The sequence below is a fragment of the Odocoileus virginianus genome, chromosome 14 (assembly GCF_023699985.2).
Source record: "Odocoileus virginianus isolate 20LAN1187 ecotype Illinois chromosome 14, Ovbor_1.2, whole genome shotgun sequence".
In the NCBI taxonomy this organism is placed as follows: domain Eukaryota; kingdom Metazoa; phylum Chordata; class Mammalia; order Artiodactyla; family Cervidae; genus Odocoileus; species Odocoileus virginianus.
The window spans coordinates 40,175,831-40,182,343 of record NC_069687.1 but is presented as its reverse complement, the minus strand read 5'-3'; positions in this window follow the sequence as shown (position 1 = coordinate 40,182,343).

Here is a 6,513-nt window from a genome sequence, read left to right as displayed (position 1 = left end):
CATAGGGAAAAGTTATTTCCTTAAATCAAAACTGTGATACTTTTACCAGAAGAAAGAATAGATCCTGGAAAAACAAAATGATTTCCATTTAGGATAGGTGGTCATTAGTGTCCAAATAGCATTGGTGTCTTATTCTAATATTGGGTTTTCTATTCACTGATACTTCATTGGCTCCCATTCATTCTTCATTTGGAAGTTGCTAGAAACTTCTTCAAGTTCAAATCTTGCATTTTAGAAGACAGTAATCAAAGTCAGTTTTTAAAATGCAATGTAGTGTATTGCATTTGTGCTGTACATTTTTCTTCTGTTGAAAAATAAACCGAGGCACATTAAATTTTTCAAGAATTTCAAAAGAACAGCATTGAAACATGTATATTATCTAGGGTGAAACAGATAACCAGCTCAGGTTGGGTACATGAGACAAGTGCTCGGGCCTGGTGCACTGGGAAGACCCAGAGGGATCGGGTGGAGAGGGAGGTGGGAGGGGGGACTGGGATGGGGAATACATGTAAATCCATGGCTAATTCATTTCAATGTATAACAAAAACTACTGTAATGATGTAAAGTGATTAGCCTCCAACCAATAAAAATAAAAAAATAAAAAAAAAAAAAAAAGAATTTTAGCAAGCATCAATTTGAATTGAGCAGTGCCAACCCAAAAGCTTTCCACGTGGTGTTAGAGGTAAAGAATATCTCTGCCAGTGCAGGAGATATGAGAGACACAGGTTCAATCCCTGGGTTGGGAAGATCCTCTGGAGAAGGGACTGGAACCTACTCCAGTATTCTTGCATGAAGAATCCCAAAGACAGAGAAGCCTGGTGGGCTACAGTTCATGGGGTCACAAAGAGTCAAACACAACTCAAGTGTCTTAGCATGCGTGCAAACAGAAAGTGGTTAGAAGCTTTTTGCTGACAGGACTCAGAGGAAAGGCTTTTGAAGAGCCCCTATGTGGTAGCAAAGCAAGAAAATTGTTTGATTGACTGTAACTCTAGTTGTTGCCTTAATCCGGAAAGCCTAGTTTCCTGTTTGTGATTGGTTGTTCATAAATTTCACCTCCTCAGATACAAATATGTTTACTTGAATTGACTCTAGGTTAGAGTTTCCTTACACAGGCATTAGAACCACCTTAGTCTAATGGTCTCATTTAGTTAATATCTTAATATCATTAACCAACTGAAGAAATGATAAATTGGAGAGTAGGTAAAATAATTATATCCAGGAATACATTAGAACTATGGGATGCATTGGAAAAAGTGAGAGATGTTAGGTTACTATTAGTTCACTTTGCTTGTATGCTGCCTGAAGTTTCATACACCTAAAAAAGTCTTATTTAAATCTCTGAGTGAACTCATTTTCATCTGTGTTTTTTAGACTATATGATGATGCATCCTACACCTGTATCTGGGGCAGACCTCTCCTTTTGAGCACTGAGTCTATTTGTCCTGCTGCTTACTTGACAACCCTGCCTAGACAGCTTTCTTCCCCAACTTTCTTTTTTTGCAATGCTCTAAATCTTAGTTAATGGCTAAGCTACAAACCTTGGAGTCATCATGAGTCTTCCCTCACCAAAGATATTCAATTGTTTAAAAATTAATTGGCTCTCCCTCTAATTCAGTTTGTTCTTTGATCCCATTTTAATCCATGTTGCTAACACTGGCCATTAATTAAATGTAGCAAGTTGCCTGCTAATTGAATAATTGGCAGAATTGGAGAAGATTCACACAAACAATAATTTTAGCTGTGTAATAAATGCTGTTACGGAGGTATAGTAGGTAAACTGGCTCACCTACTTCTAGATGGTGTGCAGTAAAGGAAAAGAACACTACAGAAAGAGAGGCCTGGATTTGAATTCTGATTAGTTGTATGACTTTGGGTAGATGATATGATTTCTTTTAACCTCTTTTCCCTCATCTATTAAAATGGAGATTAAAATATTTATCTTATGGAACTCATGAAAGCATTATATGAGCTTGTATATATGTACATCATACGTATATATAGTACTGTTGTTCAGTCTCTAAGTCATGTCTGACTGTAACCCCAAGGACTGCAGCGAGCCAGGCTCCTCTGTCCATGGAATTTTCCAGGCAGGAATTCTGGAGTGGATTGCCATTTCCTTCTCCAATATGTTATATATATGTATATCACATGAGATTTTGGATATGGCAACCCACTTCAGTATTCTTGCCTGGAGAATTCCATAGATAGAGGAGCCTGGCAGGCTACAGTCCCTGGGGATGCAGAGTCAGGCACAACTGAGCAACCATCACTCACTCACTCACTTATATATGCTACACATTTGACATGCCTGTATTAAGCAAACACTGTTTGCCAGGCACTGTTAGGGTTTTCAAAGTGCCAGTACTTAAGGAATTTATGATCTAGGGGAAAATATGGAAAAATAAAATCTAACCTTTTGAGTTGGCTTGTTATGTGATCTGTGCTTTTTAAAATACCCTATGGATAGTAATCCACTTAATTTATAGGATAATCCTTTGAGGTAGGTGCTGTTACTTTACTAACATTACAGATAAATACATTGAATTTCAGATATGATAACTAATTTTCTCAAGGTCATACACCTAGTAAGTAGTGGAGCCTGGATTTGAACTCTGGGACTGGTAGATCTGGGGCTTTGGATATGCTTTCCAAAGGAGGTGAACCTTATGTTTAGTTATGACAACTAGCAGGGCTCTTGTGCTTCTTCCCTTTATTCTACAGCCTCTTAAGCTAGTTTCCGATCTCTCCACACTTAACATTGCATTGCTGACATATAAAATGAGGAAGTGTTAGTCACTCAGTTATGTCCAACTCTTTGTGACCCCATGGACTATAGCCCACCTGGGATTCTCCAGGCAAGAGTACTGGAGTGGATAGCCATTCTCTTTACCAGGGGATCTTCCTGACCCAGGGATAAAACCCAGGTCTCCTGCATTGCAGGGTGATTCTTCACCATCAGAGCCACCACTTTAGGAAGCCCTAAAATGAGAAAGTCATTGTAAAACCACAGTATTAATCTGTCTTTCTCCTCCAAGATTGTTTCACAAGATGGAAAGAGTGTAGGTCTCCAAATGACTATTACATGGCGCGCTGACCTGTACTGAAGAGTCACGTGGGGAGGTGTGTGTGTGTGTGTGTGTGTGTATACACGCATGTGCACACATGCACACACTTAACAGTAGAGAAGATTGTTTATAATGAATAATACAATGAGAAAAGTATTTTCTCTAACATTCACTATTCTTTGCAGGAATTTGGGAGTAAAAGAAATAAAGAGAAGACAGTAATGATGTCAAATTAATATTGTGATTTGAAAGGGCAACCGTTGATTGGTGGGAGCTAGAAGAAGTTTACCAGAGAGGTAGTATCAGTTGTATAAAACATTAAATAAAATCCCAGTGGAAGTTGAGTATTATAAGAGGGATTCTTTGTCTTGCCAGTTAATACCCCCTGCCCCCAACTCCCTTGAGGCAGAAGCCTTAGAGGTAAAGTTCAGTGAAAGCAATTGTAGGTAAGAATAGAGTATAATCAATTTATGGGAGTTTATATCTGATAGATGCTATTTTCTTGATGAAGCTGAATTTAAATTAATTTTCTAAGAGTAAAAGGAAGTGCTGGGAATTTTAAAACATATTTTAAATTTCAGTGAATTACACATCCAAGTAAGCTATTGGACTTTTCACAGAAACAGACAATTTTATAACTTTACAGAATATATTTTGTGAACAAAACCTGACCTGTGGTATTGGATTAGATTCCTGAAATGACATTACCTGGATGAATCTATTCATTGAACATGGTGGTCAGTACAGTTTTCTTTCGGTGTGTGCATGCAGAGAATCATCCTCATTCTCTCCTCACAGAATGCTTCAACCAAGTGCCAGAAATTGAACTGAGAGTGGGAAGAAGGATATTTTACTTTGTTTGGCTTCTTCTAGATGGTGAGTGAAATTTCAGTCATATCCATCTTACTTTTAATAGGTTGCCATCTTTAAAGAAACTTGTCATCTTCTGAAATGGACAGAAATTGCTTAGAACTGTTAGGTAGTTAGAATAGGAAAAAGGAGTCCGGAATGGTGGTGGCTAAAAGACAAGGAAGGGAAAAGCCCGTGAAAATAGAACAGAGGAGGCTCAGAGGAATGAGGACCCAGGTAGAACAAACAGCACTCCTAGGTAGCCTAATTTACATAGGGCAGGCCCAGGGGGAGGAGAAAAACATATAAAAAGAGGAGCCAAAGGGCCAGGGTCTCTCTCTCTCTTCTCTTCGCGTCCTTTGGGTTGGCATGCCCTCACGCCTCGGGGATGTATTTTCCTTTATTTTCTAAATAAAATGGAGCTGTAACACTGATCTGTCTGATAACTGTGACACCATCTGTCTGAGGGCTTTAATGTCAGTCGCTCCAAATTTTTGTTGTGACGAGACAGAACCGATGAAATACACTCCCCTGACAGAACAACTGCTTCCTCTTTTTCCCGAAGGGGAAGGTAACCAGACACTGAACCTGTCTTTTATAGCTGGTACAGCATGTAGTTAGCAGTTTATATTTGATTTACCTGCACACTGCTCAGAAGGCCTTAGTATTTTTTTTTTTTAATGTACCATTAGGTTAGCAAGATGACTTATATAAGATCTTAAGAAAGAGCTTGAATGCCATTTGGATTTCCATCTGAGCTTTTTAAAATGCTGATGCACTGGCAAGCGCTTACCCGAACACTTGATATTGTTCTTTGACACCACCTTAGACTAAAATACACCTTGCTTTGTGTTTTGCATACTCCATGGGAAACCACAAAATGTAAGGAGCTGCCAGAAGCAAAGATCAGCAAGGCTATAAAAGGACAAACAACCCAAGGTACCAAATGTTTCTTATCTGGTTGGAAGTTTTGCTCAGAGCATAAATGATGAAAATGAGAGCAAAGGCTGCACCAAAACAATGCAGACTTTTAAAATAAAAAGGAAATGTGAACTTTGTGAGAATATATCCTCACCTCTTTGTTGCCTTCCTCAAATATCCTTTACTTGACAATGTCCTATTATCATGCAGTTCTTAAGCAAATGATATTGGGACTCAGGCAATTCTGAAGAAAATACTCTTTCTTAAGGTAGTTGGAAAACTGTATGAAAGAAAATGTTTTGAAAGATTTGTGCATAGAATGAAAACATTTTGGCTGTTAACACTTCTGTCAGATATTTGTAGCAGTTCACTTTGTTCAAACCAGTAGTTGCTCTGTGTATATATTCATGTACATTTTTAAATGTATTTTTTAAAGTCTTTGAAGACAAATAAATTTAATCTTATCCCAAAAGCATTTTTTATCATATGGGCTGGATATATTAGAGTACTGTGGTGAGATCTAAAATGATTGTTTTAATTAGAGAAAAAGAATATACTTTAAGAGTGAAGTAGTCTTTAAAAAATTTCATGTATCATGTGGGAATAATAGACAAGATATTTTTAGGTCATACTCTTAATTAGCAGAAACTTTTCTTGTACATTTTGCTAAATTTTCAGGCAGTAGGCCTCTACTCTAGCCCTTGGAGATTAATCATGATTTGTAGAATTAAGGTAATCCCTAAATTCCCCAGTGGCTCAGTAGTAAAGAACCCACCTGCCAGTGCAGGAGATGCAGCTTTGATCCCTGGGTCAGGAAGATCCCCTGGAGAAAGAAATGGCAACACTCTCCACATTTTTGCTTGGAGAATCCCAAGGACAGAGGAGCCTGGTGAAGTACAGTCTGTGGAGTCACCAGAAAGTCAGATACAATTTAGCGACTAAATAGCCACAACAACTGAATTCTTCACTAGTGATTGAATACACAATCAGGGTACCGTGGTGGGTGAATGATTCAATTTTGGCCAATAAAATGTAAAGAGAAGTCTGCTGGATTGAGTGGTCTCTGGAAAGACTTTGATTTCTTAATAAAGGCTGATATGATTTTCTTCTTAACCACATCTTCCAGCCTTAAGCCAAAACTTAATGCCTGGAGCAAGCGTGGCCATATTTTAGTCAAGAGGCCACGTTAGCAAGAGGATGAGAAGTCAATAGACTAAGGATAATGACCTCCAAATAGAAAGTACCTGTGTATTGACAGCATTTTCAAGCAGCTAATCATTTTTATGCTTATTTGGAGACTTTTTAGATATGAAAGATAAAGCATTTTTAGTTAAGGCAATATTAGTTTAGCTCCCTATTATTTTAGGCTGAGAATTATCCTGAATACAAATAGTTTCTGTTGATCTGTATTTTAGTTTCATTTAATTCTAAAAATTAACATGCAGTAAAATTGCCTTTTTGGAGGGACAGCTCTGTGAATTTTATAAATCTGTGTAAACACTACAACCGTAAGGTAGTGTTTACACAAATTACATCAAGAGCTCCGTAACTCCCAAAATCTCCCTCTTGCTACCCCTTTGTAGTAATACCCTGCCCGTACTTCTAAACTTTGGTACCCAATAATTTGTTCTCTGTCACTACAGATGTCTTTTTGAGAATATCATAAAAATTGAATTGT